Genomic DNA, 16,423 nt, shown 5'->3' with positions numbered 1-16,423 from the left:
ACTGAATTCTATTTTCAATTTGACTTTATTTTCAGGTGGTGCCAAACATGGACCCGGGTGTAAAATGTTTTCTGATTTTAGTTTACCACTGAAACAAACGCAGCCTAAATTTCAATGATGTGACAGTTTTTTGTAAATGTTGTTATATTTTTCTTTGGTTAATTTTGGAATAGTGTAGCAAAAAGAATTAATATAGCATATTGCATTGTGTATTTTTTTTTCCCATACCTTTTTGTCATTTGAAGGTGCATCAAAAATCTTAGCAACTATGTAATTTTCAAAACCATCCTTTAGATTGAATTCATTCAAATAAAGTAGAAAAATATCTTTTTTTCCTAATTTTTTTCCCCAAATCATATGGGATTCCTTCTACAATATCAATATTTTTACAATAATTTAAATAAGTTGTACCTTAGTTTGTTTTTAAGCAAGATCTCCTGTAGATTTATTTAGGATTTTCTTGGCATCTCGATCAAATATCTCAAAAGTTGTTTTGTTAGTTGCATCAAAAACTTCAATTTGAATCTTGTAACTGAAGGAGTTTGCAATTGTATATATATAGTAGTTATAATGAGATGAATATATTATAAATATTTGGAGAGTATGTAGTTAATGTGAGTGCCTCTAACCTTGGGATAGAAGGATTTGTTTTTGTTTCACATTTTGCACACTGAAATGATTCTGTTTGTGGTTTGACATTCCTTTCACAAAGCATGCACGAAATGTAATACCAACCCATTGTTGTATCAATGTTATTTATTGTTGCAATACCCTAGCAGTTCGCATCTTGCAGTAAACTTTGAAATTAATATGTATTCTTTTTTTAATGTAAATAACATGATCTATTATTATTTTTTTTTTTATGTAAAAGATGAGTATTGTAGGGTCACAATTCGGGGGCCCAAGCCCAAAAGGTATGGGTCTTGGTCTAAGGAGCTCAGAAACAATGAATTTGTAGAGAGTAGGCTGTAGAACTAGGTCTTAACGAATTGGACATCGGTTAGTATTGCGCTATACAACAGTTGAACACAAGTAAAACACGTTAGTATCCATAGATCCTCAGTCCGAGGAGATAAGATGAATATATGTCGGTCACTGTTTGAAGATTATGGTCGTTTGTACTGCTACAGTATTCTCTCTTTTTTTTTTTCCGTCCTCTTCCTCATGGGGACTCCCTTTCTTATATAGTCTTCTTGAAGCCATCGTGGTCTTACACTTGTTGATCATCTGGACCCTTACTTGAGTGCTTGTCCCATCGGACACCCCCTTTCAGCCTTCTGCGAGTTGTGGTGGCCAGGACAGCACTGTTCACAGGTCCTCTCCACATTAATGCGGCCAGAAAAGTAGCTGCAACACATTTAATGCGGTAGCAGCAGCCTCTCCTTGGATATCTTACGTTTCCTTCTTTCCTGCGGGTCTGTGGGATGCATCTCTACTGCTAATGTCTATTGGGGTGGGTCCTTCGAGCAGACAGAGTGCATGTTTGAGTCATACTCATCACGTCTGAGGAGGCATTCCTCCTCGGATCGTCCTTCAAATGCACCCCTATCCACAAGACCTGGGTTGGAAATCCTTTTAGCATCCATTTCCTCTCCTCAGACATTGCTAATCGTCCCGGATGGGGCCCAAGGCCCATTCCATGATTTGGGGCCTTTGCCCCTACAAGTATAATTTGAACTGATTAACAAACCTATTTCGTAGGATCTCATTCAATTCATTTTATCTTTACTATTGTCTTCATATTCTTTAAAGATAAATCTTCCTATGAAAATTCTTTTGCATGTATTTTGGGTATTTCTTTTATAGGATCATGTTTTTGACCATTCCTATTATTGAATTTTTTTAAAGAAAATATTAAGTAAATGACATTTTGTGAGATGGTATATGCTATTTATTACACTTTTTTTTCTTATTATAAATTTTAGAAATATGCACTTGCCAATTATTTAAGCAATCTCAGGGATCTCAAGATTTATATATATTTTTGTTGCACAGGTTGATGACAAAGAGAATTTGTTTGCATAAATTGCATAGAACATTATTAATAAACAAAAGCATATTGAATTAAAATTGGGGAAAAATGAAGACATGATTTCATGAGAATGAGATTTTCTAGAAGTATCATTTATACAAAATGAAGACATGATTTCATGAGAATGAAATTTTCTAGAAGTATCATCTATACGTGGGGGAGAAAGAAGAGAGTTTGTAAGTGGGTAAGAGTTTTGACTTTGATTTACACGTGGAAATGGTCAAACTTGGGTCATAACATGTAAGGAAATAACTGGCTTTGGGTGATAAAAAAGGCTAATTTATATAATATTAAAAAGAAGTTATTATAATTTATTGGGTAACAGTAAAAATAATAATAAAAAGAGGTAAAAAATGCTAAATTTATATAACAATAAAAAGAAGTTACTATGATTTATTGGATAACAGTAAAAAAAATATAATGAAAAAAGGTAAAAAAGGCTAAATGCAACATTAGAGTGCCACATGGCAGGACCTCATGCACTCTCACACGAGGTCTCTGAAAAAAAAAAAGTGAAAAAAAAAATTACCTAGTACTTTATTTCTTGAAAGTAAAGAACTATACAAAAAGAAATATAAAAAAATAAAGATAAATCATTCCACAGTCCACAATTCATAATCTAAATGCTAATAATTATCTTAAATATTTATAATCCACTTAATAATATAAAATTTAAAAAAAAAAAAACTGAAAAAAAAAAATTACCAAGTACTTGATTTCTTTAAACTATAGTACCATACAAAAAAAAAGAAGAAGAGAAAAAGATAAATCATTCCATAGTCCACACTCTAAATACTAATAACTATCTTAAATATTTTATAATTCACTTAATAATATAAAATTTACAAAAGGAAAAAAAAAAAAAAAAGTCTACCCATTACTTTATTTCTGGAAAGTAAGTACCATACAAATATATATTGTGGGGACCGTTCGATTGATGGGCCCCTAGGGTTCAGAATAGGGTCAGGACTGTTGGGCCAGCGGCCCATCAGAGATCGTATATCCGTCCGAGGATACCCTGGTCCTCGGCATAACTCGTCCGAGGATGATCGTTTCCGAGGACGATCAAGACGTGGGCTCATTACGATTAGAGCTCCGAATTCGGTCATCTCAAAGGGTAGAGTAGCTGACTAAAAGTGAAAGAGATAAGGCAAACAAATATCTGAAGCTACAGATACCTCCGCATTAATGACCTCTCAACCAACTCTCTGGCCGCATTAATGTGGAGGTGATACCTGAACAGTGGGAAGGCAACCTTACAGCTGCCCATAGGAAGTTCCAGGAGGTGCCAGATGGGACAGAAAGAAATCCTCCGAACCCAACCTACACGTGTGCGGCAAGGATGAAGCGCAAAGGGAAGTATATAAACTAAAAGAGGAACCTGAAACAGGGGATCGGATTGGGAAAGAAAGGAGAAAAAGAGAAGGACGAAGAAACAGAGAAAAAGAAGAGAGAAGAAAGTAAGAAAGGAAAGTGGTAGGATTCACAGAAGAAAAATATTTGTGAGACCGACCTTGTACCTGAAACAGGTTTAAGGGAAATCTTGGAGGGAAGTACTACAGTTAACCTAGTTCTTTACACCCACGCTCTAAAAATTGTATTGTCTGGGCCTTTTACGTGTGAACCCAATACTATTAGGTTCGTCACCAAATCGTGTCCTTACAATTGGCGTCGTCTGTGGGGAGAGCTTGTGTTAGCTTGTATAACCTCTAATACAACGTTTTCGATGGAAGGAGTGGAACCGCCTCACCCCGCAGAAGGGCTGCATCAGGGTGATGTTAGCCCGCATCAGGCGGAGTCAAGGGGCTCTCAGCGCGGTGGTCCTCGAAAGAGTCCCGAGCGGAGGGAAGTCCAGGAGGGGAGCATGCATACCACTCATACCACGAGAACCCGTACACGCGGGAAGAGTCACGTGTCCCATGCGAAGTATGATGGGGACCTGCAACGTGAGATTGCGGATTTGAAGAGAGAGTTACGCCATGTACGACGGGAGCGTTCACCACTTCGCTCCGAACCATCATCCGGGGAGTCGGATGGGGCTAGCTACAGGCGGAGGTCGAGGACCCCGCAGAGTGAGACTTTCTCCTACGAGGAGGAGCGTCATCATAGGCGGAGGCGTAAAAGTCCTACAAGCAGGGGCTTGGGAAATGATGCGATGAACAAAGCACTGAGCCAGATTTCCAGATCACCCTTTACAAAAGGCATTGATGATGCTACTCATCCTCGGCGGTTTAATCAACCTACGTTCTCTCTGTATGATGGCCACTCGGATCCGGTGGAACATGTAAGTTATTACAGCCAGAAGATGGCTATTCATTCCAGGGATGATGCTCTGATGTGCAAAATTTTTCCGTCGAGTTTGGGTCCGACGGCGATGAGATGGTTCAATGGTTTAAGGGCCAATTCTATTGGATCCTTCAAAGCACTGACCCAAGCTTTTGGCGCTCGCTTTATTACGTGCAGCAGAACTCCCTTGCCTCTGGGCTCTTTGTTGACCTTGTCCATGCGAGAGGGCGAAACTCTCAAGGGCTATTCGGATAGGTACTGGGAAATGTTTAATGAGATAGGGGGGAAGAATGACGCTGTGGCTATAACCACCTTCAAGGCAGGTCTCCCAGCTGACCACGACTTGAGGAAATCCTTGACGGGCAAACCTGTCACCAGTGTGCGCCAGTTGATGGATAGAATAGAGAAGTACAAAAGAATAGAGGAGGATCAACTTCAGGGGAAGGGAAAGGCAAAAGCGATACCACAGGAGAGAAGGGATTTCAGGTCGGATCGTTATAATAATAGCCGGCCAAGGAGGGATTTCGCTGTGCAGCCGACCTCGGCGGACGCCCAGGTTGTTAATGCGGTGTTTCGTGAGCCTGTCCAGCAGGTGTTGGAAAAGATAAAGGATGAGCCATTCTTCAAATGGCCGAACAGGATGGCGGGAGAGCCTACAAAACGCAACCCGAGTTTGTATTGCCATTACCATCAGGACCATGGACACACGACAGACAACTGTAGGAATTTATGGGACCATTTGGAGCAATTGGTCCGAGAAGGGAAATTGAAGCAACTCTTACACCATTCCAGCGGAATGGGAAGCCAGGCAGGTTCTGAGGTGCGGGGGGATGCTTCATCAAGGCTCCCCCGGGGGACGATCAATGTCATCTTCGCGGCCCCGGGAAGGACTGGTTCCTGCCCCACGAGAGTGTTGTCGGTGTCCCGATTCCCCGCCGAGGATCGCTCTCAAGCATCGAAGAGGACCAAGAGGCGTGTCCCTTTGATTTTGGGTTTTTCAGACGAGGATTTGATTGGAACTATACAGCCCCACGAGGATGCCTTGGTGGTCACGCTGAGGATTAGTGGTTACGATGTCCGAAGAGTGATGGTTGATCAGGGGAGCGCAGCGGATGTAATGTATCCGGATCTGTACAAGGGGCTAGGTTTGACACAGGAGGATTTGACAACCTATACTTCCCCTCTAGTCAGTTTTGAAGGAAGGTTGGTCATTCCTATGGGACTAATCAGGTTGCCCGTGCAGTCAGGCACGGAGGTGGTGGAGGTGGATTTTATTGTTGTAGATGTTTATTCTCCATATACGGCCATCCTGGGTAGACCTTGGCTTCACACACTTAAAGCGGTTTCGTCCACCCTGCATCAGAAAGTGAAGTACCCATCCGGAGACCAAGTCCTGGAGATAGTGGGGAACCAATCGGTCGCTCGGCGATGCCAAGTAGCGGCCATTCGGCATCGGCCAGAGGCAGAAACCTCGGCTACTGCCGATAATGATTCATAGCAATTAAAGCCCCCAGCGTCGGGTATAGACGTGCTAACCAATGGGGTAGAGTGTGAAGATCTGGAAAAAGTGATCGTCACAAATGATCCAGAAAAATTTTTCCGGGTAGGGGCTAAGCTGCCCCTGCAAGAGAAAGCGAGTTTGCTGGAGTTCCTCCGGGCCAACGTGGACGTTTTTGCATGGGACCCGTATGAAGCCCCAGGAGTAGACCCAAGTTTCATTTGTCACCGGCTCAATGTGAACCCTGCCATTCCCCCTAGGAGACAGATCCCTCGGCGACCGTCAAAAGGAGCATGCCGAAGCGGTCAGAAGTGAAGTCATTAAGCTGAAACAGGCTGGGGCTATCAAGGAAGTCTTTTACCCCCAATGGTTGGCCAATACGGTGGTGGTGAAGAAGAAGACGGGGAAATGGCGAGTGTGCGTGGATTTCACGGATCTTAATAAGGCATGCCCCAAGGACCCGTTTCCTATGCCGAAGATTGACCAGCTGGTGGATGCAACTGTGGGCCACCCTAGGATGAGTTTCTTGGATGCCTTTCAGGGGTATCATCAGATTCCGTTAGCCACCGATGATCAAGAAAAGACCGCTTTCGTGACCCCGGTTGGGAACTACCATTACAAGGTGATGCCCTTCGGTCTCAAGAACGCTGGGTCAACCTATCAACGCATGATGACTAAAATGTTTGAGCCACAGCTGGGCAGAAGCATTGAAGTTTACATTGATGGCATGGTGGTGAAAAGCAAGGTAGTGACTGAACATGTGAAGGACCTCACTAATATCTTCGGGATATTGAGAGAGCATAGGTTGCGCCTAAACGCCTCGAAGTGTTCCTTTGGTGTAGGCTCCGGGAAATTCTTGGGGTACATGGTGACCCATAGGGGAATTGAGGTGAACCCAGATCAGATTAGGGCCATTAACGATTTACAAGCGCCTCGAAATCCAAAGGAGGTGCAGAGGTTGACGGGGATGACTGCCGCTTTGAACCGGTTTATCTCCAGGTCGGCTGAGAGGTGTCATCCTTTTTTCCGTCTGTTACATAAATGGAAGGGATTCGAATGGACCGAAGAGTGCGCCGAGGCGTTCCAGCGGCTGAAGGACTATTTATCTAAACCACCTATCATGTCTAGCCCTGAAGTGGATGAGGTGTTGTATGCCTATCTGGCGGTAGCTCCTCACGCCGTCAGTTTTGTCTTGATGCGAGAAGACAAGGGCGTTCAGAAGCCTGTTTATTATGTGAGTAGATCCCTCCATGAAGCCGAGGTGAGATATCTGTCATTAGAGAAGGCCATACTGGCAGTCGTCCATGCAACACGTAAACTTCCGCATTATTTTCAAGCTCACACTGTAGTTGTCTTGACCCAATTACCCCTCAAATCCATAATTAGAAGTGCTGATTATACCGGCAGAATAGCCAAGTGGGGAACGATTCTGGGTGCTTTTGACATCAAATACATGCCTCGCACCTCTGTGAAGGGTCAAGTTCTTGCCGACCTGGTAGCTGAATTCGCTGAGTGCTCTGAGGAGATTAGTAGGAATCGAGATCACATGGATGAGAAAGCGGTTGGCGCAATATCCGCGTCAGGATGGTCGGAGTGGAAGGTATACGTGGATGGGGCTGCCAACCAATGGGGAGCTGGACTGGGATTGGTTTTGATATCCCCCGAAGAGGTCATCATAGAGAAATCATTAAGGCTAGGGTTCTCAGCTACTAACAATGAATCAGAGTACGAAGCTTTGATAATGGGAATGAGCATGGTCCGTAAAATGGGTGGAAAGGCGGTGAAGATGCTCTCGGACTCAAGGCTGGTTGTCGGCCAAGTAACCGGAGAGTTGGAGGCCAGAGACCCAAGGATGCAAGGATACCTGGACCGAGTAAGGCGAATGCGAGCTGAGTTTGAATCTTTTGACGTACTACATATTCCACGAGGGGAGAATACCCATGCTGATTCTTTGGCGACCCTCGCCACTTCCTCAGTACAAAATCTCCCTCGGGTAATTGTCGTCGAAGACTTGTGTACTCCCACCTCACCAGAAAAGGAGGTTCGCCAAATCCGTCAAGTTGGTCCATCACCAAACTGGATGGACCCTATATTAAAATTTCTCGAAAATGACACATTGCCCGAGGATAAGGTGGAAGCCGAGAAAATACGAAGAAGAGCACCTCGGTACTGGTTATCCGAGGATAAGAAGCTGTACAGACGGTCTTTCTCTGGACCATATTTGCTCGGTGTGCCTCCTGAGACAGCGGAATCAATCCTAGAAGAGTTACATGAGGGCATTTGTGGGAGCCATACCGGAGGGAGGTCTCTATCATACCGAGCACTCACGCAGGGTTATTGGTGGCCAAATATGCATAGAGAGGCGCAGGAGTATGTTAAGAAATGTGACCAGTGTCAAAGATACGCACCGAATATTCACCAGCCAGGAGGAGTCCTTAACCCTCTTTCAAGCCCTTGGCCTTTTGCGCAATGGGGACTGGACATTGTCGGCCCTTTTCCAAAAGCTATAGGAAACAAGAGGTACTTGCTCGTCGGCACGGACTACTTCACTAAATGGGTTGAAGCTGAACCCTTGGCGAACATCCGGGACGTGGATGTGAAGAAGTTTGTCTGGAAGAATATTGTTACGCGATTTGGTATTCCACGAGCTCTTGTTTCGGACAATGGGCTCCAGTTCGATAGCAATGCCTTCAGGGAATACTGTTCAGAGCTGGGAATAAGAAACAGGTATTCCACTCCAGCTTATCCGCAAGGCAATGGGCAGGCTGAAGCTGTTAACAAGGTCATTGTCAATGGGCTCAAAAAGAGACTAGATGATGCGAAAGGAAAGTGGGTGGAAGAGCTACCGCATGTGCTTTGGACGTATCGGACAACACCCCGACGTTCGACGGGAGAAACTCCTTTCTCTATGACCTATGGGGCCGAGGCCGTTATTCCCCTAGAAACAGGATTCCCAACGTTGAGGACCAATGCATTTTCTTCTAGCAATAATGATACAATGTTGAAGCACAATCTAGATCTGATTGAAGAACGAAGGGAGAGCGCAATGGTTCGGCTAGCTTACTACCAGCACAAACTCAAGCGGAGCTACGATAGCAACGTAAGGATGAGGCCGTTAGCCATAGGAGATCTAGTGCTGAGAAAGGTCTTGGGGGCCACTAAGAATTCAAATTGGGGAAAACTGGGACCCAACTGGGAGGGACCGTACCGGATTACTTCTGTAGCAGGAATAGGGGCTTACTATCTAGAAGACCTAGATGAAAAACCTGTACTCCATCCTTGGAATGTAAATAATCTCAGAAGGTATTATTACTAATAAATCAGTTTCAATTCAGATATCTTCTTTTAAATTTACGTCGAATATGCATCCTATAAATTTCGCATCCTGTCATATCATACTGAATTGTTGAACAGAAACTGAGTTATGCCAGGTCCACGGATCGCAAACTTAGTGGAAATTAACATCCTATCATACTGAATTGTTGAACAGAAACTGAGTTATGCCAGGTCCATCGATCGCAAACTTAGTGGAAATTAACATCCTATCATACTGAATTGTTGAACAGAAACTGAGTTATGCCAGGTCCACGGATCGCAAACTTAGTGAAAATTAACATCCTATCATACTGAATTGTTGAACAGAAACTGAGTTATGCCCGGTCCACGGATCGCAAACTCAGTGGAAATTAACATCCTATCAAATTGAATTGTTGAACAGAAACTAAGTTATGCTAGGTCCATGGATCGCAAACTTAGTGGAAATCAACATCCTATCATTCATACTGAGTTGTTGAACAGAAACTGAGTTATGCTAGGTCCACGGATCGCAAACTTAGTGGAAATTAACATCCTATCATTCATACTGAATTGTTAAACAGAAGCTAAGTTACGCCAGGTCCTTGGATCGCAAGCTTAGTGGAAATTAACATCCTACCATTCATAATAAATTGTTAAACAGAAATTAGATCATGCCAGGTCCTCATACCGTAAACTCGATAAAAATTGGCCTGCTAAGTGGTTTATCGAGTTATTAAACGGTAAACAGAGCGGTGATGAGTTTTCTAAATCATAAACTTGGTGGAAATAATGCCTTATGGACCTTTATAAAGAAGTCAGAAAGAGAAAGCTTCGAATGCAAGGATGGCGTATAGTGAAAAAAGGTGATTGAGATGGACCCCTTGAAAATTACGGCAACAAAGTAAGTACGGGTGAAGATAATTTAGAGTCATCAGAATGAAAAGAAACTAAATGAGAAAGTACTCCATTACATTTCTAGTTAAAATTACAAAATAATTTCTATATTTTTCTGCTAATTGGTAATGCCCCCAGTTGATTGGACGGTGGAGTCCAATTCTTGTTGAAAATCGTGTAAGGTTGTCTCTGATTTGGAAGCAGTAATGGGTTTATTGGGAGTATTGCAAGACGGAACCTCCTCGTTAGGGGGGTTAATAGCTGGGGAAGGGGTATCAGCCTGGTATGATTGAGGAGCCGAGGAGCGTATCGCTTCGGGATAATACACGTTCTCTGGCTTGCGTAGTTCAGATGAGGCTTCAACCCCAGCGCGGTTAAGAGCCTCATTCCAGGTTCTCGCGCAGAAGATGCGGCACACTTCTGGAACTTCGGCTCTTAGGGCTTTCTCAGTTTCAGCTATTCCAAGTTCGTAGCCCTTCTGCTCGGCTTGTTCTTTGAGTTTTTCAGCTTGCTCCCTTAGCTTCTGAGTCTCTTCTAGATGCTTCTTAAGAACAAGAACTTGCTCCTGAGTCTTTTTCAGCTCGGCGTTCGCTTCATGCAGAAGCTTGGTTTGTTCCTTGGCCTGCTTCTGGTAACCTTCTGATGCCAGTTCAGCACTCTTGCGATCTTCTTCTTCGACCTGTAGTTTTTTCCTTGCGACGGTTAAATCCTGTTCGGACCTGGACAAGGTTAGTACAGCCAATGCCCTTCTTTTCCTTTCACCGTCAAGTTGGGTGGAGCAAGCGTTGAGCATCTCATCGAGCTTGAAAGTATTTTGGATGATCTATAAGAAACGAGGTGGGAATTAGCGTTCTAGTTAATGGGAAACGCGCATTAGTAAGCCACAGTCGCACAATGAAACAGTGTAAAAAAATAGTTTCTCACCATGCCCAAGTATCGTTTATTGTCAAGGATGAGTTGGTTCTTCCTCACGTTCTTTATCTCAGCCATATCCTTTGGGAGCAATAAGGCCTCCTCTATGGCCGAGGCTACGTGACACCCAATGCCGCCATTGAAGTCCCTTATAGAGGCATCGTTTCGCAGGGGCTCCCCACCGAGCATAGGAGCTGGCAGCCACGCCTGTGAGTCGGGATGTGGGGAATCAGGTTTCTCTTGACCCCGTGTAGCGGGGTGCCTAATTTTCTGCTGCTTTACAGCTCGTTGGGCATCCTCCTCTTGAGCGGGGCGAGGTCTACTTGCATCTACCGCCTCCCTACTTTTCCGTTCTTTGTGCTTTTCTTGCTCGGCAGCATTAATTGGCACTGGTTGCGGAGGTGATTGGGGAGGGTGTCGAGGAACTGTAGGATGAGACCTGGCTGGAAGAGATGAAACCGGGGATGGTATTGTCTGGGCAGGTGCAGCCTTTCCCTGTTGACCTTCCATTAGCTCCATCAAACTTTTCTGGGGTTTTCTGTGTGCCCCCATCTCGTCAGAACTTTCCTCGGGACTTGTGGGCTGATCGAGAACCTCTAAGTCGTCTGTGGATTCAGACACTGTTACAACGGTTTCCTTATTTTTTCCCTTTTTCCCTTTTCTATTGGTTCCCTTCTTTTTGAGGGAAGATAAGGGTAAAGAGGGCCCAGCCGAGATGCTGGCCACCAAAAGAGGCTTTGTGAGAGGTGTATGTTTGGGAAGTGGAATACCCTCTGGAACGACGAACCCTTCGTAAGCAACACTGATACGGCGAAGCCGAGGGTCGCGTGCCCTAATCACGTACTTCGGCGCCTGAAAGCCGAAAGAAAGGGGGGTGTAGCCAAGGATTAAATGTGCTGCCCGTAATTGACCATCAGCCTCGTTCACGTATATTTCGGCTCCCAATAATCTGTCTAGGCTCGCTTTATTGACTAATCTGAGATTGGGCTTCGTGTAGCGTTTGTCTGCAAAACCGTTAATTTCAAAGTTAAAATTGTGAGGCCCGAAAATAATAAAAGTTAGTAAAATGTGTTCATGAGTTAAATGGCGTAGGTTTGCAATTTTGCACCCACCTGGTGTTCCTTCTACTGTCGGGCAAGGTAGACCATCGTGCCATTCCCTAGAAAAAATAAGGAAATCCTCTTTTAAATGCTTATTTGAAGTAAGGAGGCATTGAATTAGCCTTACCGCAGGATATCTCGACTTGAGATAATAATCCTGGTCAGCTAAGCGGTGAAGGCTATACACCCAATTCACATCGTGATGGGATAAGTTTAAATCCATTCTCTGATTCAAAGCGTCTATACTACCCAGAATCCTAAACATATTGGGAGCGCATTGGGTGGGGGATAACCTAAAGAAACTAAGATAACCCCTAGTGATACTGCCCATGGGGATGGTCATCCCACCTTCGATAAAGGCGATCATGGGGATAACCACTTCCCCAGTTTGCCTGGCGTCAACCCACTCCCCTTGGGCTGCATACCTCATCCCTACCGTTGGTGGGATATTGTACTTAGAGCGAAAGTTTCTAATACCCTCCTCGGAGTCAACGAGACGCCGAAAGGGATTCCGCTGTTTCCCCATTTTTCTAGAGAGGCTTAGTAGAAAAGAAACTTTTTGGTGATTGAATAACAATAGCAAAAGCTTTAAGAGGACTTACAGGTTCAAAGGAAGGATCTCAGACGATGTGTGATTATTTGTGGTCGCCAGGAGAACAGAGAAGGCTGGAAAAAGGCAGATTCAGTTTTATGAGCTCTGGAACTGCATAATCATCAGGGATAAGGTACAGGTTCAATTTGGGAGCACCTTTATAGTCATGCGAAGGTTGTGAGCGGTAAAATTCCCGCTCACAAAATAAGAGAAACCCCCTACCGTTAGATTTAGATCTCGCTGTTGAACGTGGGAGACAAGGGAGTTGTCAGAATTTAATGCTACCAAAACCGGGGTGCTGAAGCGTCAGGGGCATGCCCCGAAACGCGCACAGATGCAGGCTTATGACGTCAAAATCCACCTTTTCTCCTGAAGAGTCGAAAAGTAGGATTTTGAGGGGCTATTGTGGGGACCGTTCGATTGATGGGCCCCTAGGGTTCAGAATGGGGTCAGGACTGTTGGGCCAGCGGCCCATCAGAGATCGTATATCCGTCCGAGGATACCCTGGTCCTCGGCATAACTCGTCCGAGGACGATCGTTTCCGAGGACGATCAAGACGTGGGCTCATTACGATCAGAGCTCCGAATTCGGTCATCTCAAAGGGTAGAGTATCCGACTAAAAGTGAAAGAGATAAGGCAAACAAATATCTGAAGCTACAGATACCTCCGCATTAATGACCTCTCAACCAACTCTCTGGCCGCATTAATGTGGAGGTGATACCTGAACAGTGGGAAGGCAGCCTTACAGCTGCCCATAGGAAGTTCCAGGAGGTGCCAGATGGGACAGAAAGAAATCCTCCGAACCCAACCTACACGTGTGCGGCAAGGATGAAGCGCAAATGGAAGTATATAAACTAAAAGAGGAACCTGAAACAGGGGATCGGATCGGGAAAGAAAGGAGAAAAAGAGAAGGACGAAGAAACAGAGAAAAAGAAGAGAGAAGAAAGTAAGAAAGGAAAGTGGTAGGATTCACAGAAGAAAAATATTTGTGAGACCGACCTTGTACCTGAAACAGGTTTAAGGGAAATCTTGGAGGGAAGTACTACAGTTAACCTAGTTCTTTACACCCACGCTCTAAAAATTGTATTGTCTGGGCCTTTTACGTGTGAACCCAATACTATTAAGTTCGTCACCAAATCGTGTCCTTTCATATATATATATATATATATAAATCACTCCACGGTCCATACTCTAAAAACTAATTACTATCTTAAATATTTATAATCCACTTAATAATATAAAATTTACAAAAGAAATTTACCCAGTACTTAATTTCTTGAAAGTAAAGTATCGTACAAAAAGAAAAAGAAAAATAATTCCAAAGTTCACACTCTAAATACTAATAACTATCTTAAATATTTATAATTCACTTAATAATATAAAATTTACAAAAGAAAAAAAAAATTCCTAGTACTTTATTTCTTGAAAGTAAAGTACCATACAAAAAGAAAAAAAAAAAAACCAGTCCATAGTTCATACTCTAAATATTAATTACTATCTTAAATATTTATAATCCACATAATAATATAAAATTTACAGGAAAAAAAATTATCTAGTATTTGATTTCTTGAAAGTAAAGTACCATAAAAAAAAATAAAAAGGAAAATAAAAAGAAAGATAAAGATAAAGATAAATTACTCCATAGTCCACATTCTAAATACTAATTACTATCTTAAATATTTATAATCCACTTAATAATATAAAATTTACAAAAGAAAAAAAAAGTGAAAAAAAAAATTTACCTAGTACTTGATTTCTTCTTACTAAAGTATCATATAAAAAGAAAAAGAAATAAAAAAAGATAAAGATAAATCACTCCATAGTTTTGAAAGTAAAGTACTATACAAAAAGAAAAGAAAAAGAGAGATAAAGATAAGAATAAACTACTCCACAGTCTACACTCTAAATGGTAATTACTATTTTAAATACTTATAAGCCACTTAATAATATAAAATTTACGAAAGAAAAAAAAAAAGTCTACCCATTACTTTATGTCTTGAAAGTAAGTACCATACAAAAAGATATATATATATATATATATAAATCACTCCATGGTTCATACTCCAAAAACTAATTACTATCTTAAATATTTATAATCCACTTAATAATATAAAATTTACAAAAGAAATTTACCCAGTACTTAATTTCTTGAAAGTAAAGTACTGTACAAAAAGAAAAAGAAAAAGAAAAATCATTCCAAAGTCCACACTCTATATACTAAGAACTATCTTAAATATTTATAATTCACTTAATAATATAAAATTTACAAAAGAAAAAAAAATTCCTAGTACTTTATTTCTTGAAAGTAAAGTACCATACAAAAAGAAAAAAAAAAAGAATAAAGAAAAATCACTTCACAGTCCACACTTTAAATATTAATTACTATCTTAAATATTTATAATCCACTTTAATAATATAAAATGTACAAAAAAAAAAATTATCTAGTATTTGATTTCTTGAAAGTAAAGTACCATAAAAAAGAAAGATAAAAAAAAAGATAAATTACTCCATAGTCTACATTCTAAATACTAATTATTATCTTAAATATTTATAATCCACTTAATAATATAAAATTTACAAAAGAAAAAAAAAGTGAAAAAAAAAAATTTACCTAGTACTTGATTTCTTCGAACTAAAGTATCATATAAAAAGAAAAAGAAATAAAAAAAAGATAAAGATAAATCACTTTATAGTCTTGAAAAAAAAGTACCATACAAAAAGAAAAAGAAAAAGAAAAAGGAAGATAAAGATAAAGATAAATCACTTCACAGTTCACACTCTAAATACTAATTACTATCTTAAATATTTATAATCTACTTAATAATATAAAATTTACAAAAGACAAAAAAGGTGAAAAAAGAAATTTATTCAGTACCTGATTTCTTGAAATTAAAGTACCATACAAAAAGAAAAAAAAAAGATAAAGATAAATCACTTCATAGTTCACACTCTAAATACTAATAACTATCTTAAATATTTGTAATCCACTTAATAATATAAAACTCACAAAAGAAAAAAAAAATTCCCAGTACTTTATTTTTTGAAAGTAAAGTATCATACAAAAAGAAAAAAAATAAAAAAAAAATCTTCACAGTCCACACTCTAAATACTAATTATTATCTTAAATATTTATAATCCACTTAATAATATAAAATTTACAAAAGAAAAAAAAAGTGAAAAAAAATTACCCAGTACTTTATTTCTTGAAATTAAAATACCATACAAAAAGAAAAAGAAATAGAAAAAAATAAAGATAAATCACTCCACAATCCACATTCTAAATATTAATTACTATTTTAAATATTTATAATCCACTTAATAATATAAAAATTACAAAAGAAAAAAAAGGTGAAAAAAAAAATTTACCCAGTACTTGATTTCTTTAAAGTAAAGTACCATACAAAAAGAAAAATAAGGAAAAAAAAATATAAAGATAAATCACTCTATAGTCTTGAAAGTAAAGTACTATACAAAAAGAAAAAGGAAAAAAGAAGAAGAAAAGATAAAGATAAATCATTCCATAGTCCACACTTTAAATACTAATTACTATCTTAAATATTTTAAATCTACTTAATAATATAAAATTAACAAAAAAAAGTGAAAAAAAGAATTTATCAGTACTTGATTTCTTGAAATTAAAGTACCATACAAAAAGAATAATAAAAAAAAAGTAAAGATAAATCACTCCACCATCTACACTTTAAATACTAATTATTATCTTAAATATTTATAATCCACTTAATAATATAAAATTTACAATAGAAAAAAAAATTTATCCAATACTTTATTTCTTGAAAGTAGGGACGGAACCA

This window comes from Quercus lobata, chromosome 2 (genome assembly GCF_001633185.2).
Source record: "Quercus lobata isolate SW786 chromosome 2, ValleyOak3.0 Primary Assembly, whole genome shotgun sequence".
Lineage (NCBI taxonomy): Eukaryota > Viridiplantae > Streptophyta > Magnoliopsida > Fagales > Fagaceae > Quercus > Quercus lobata.
Note: the sequence above shows the minus strand (reverse complement) of the source record.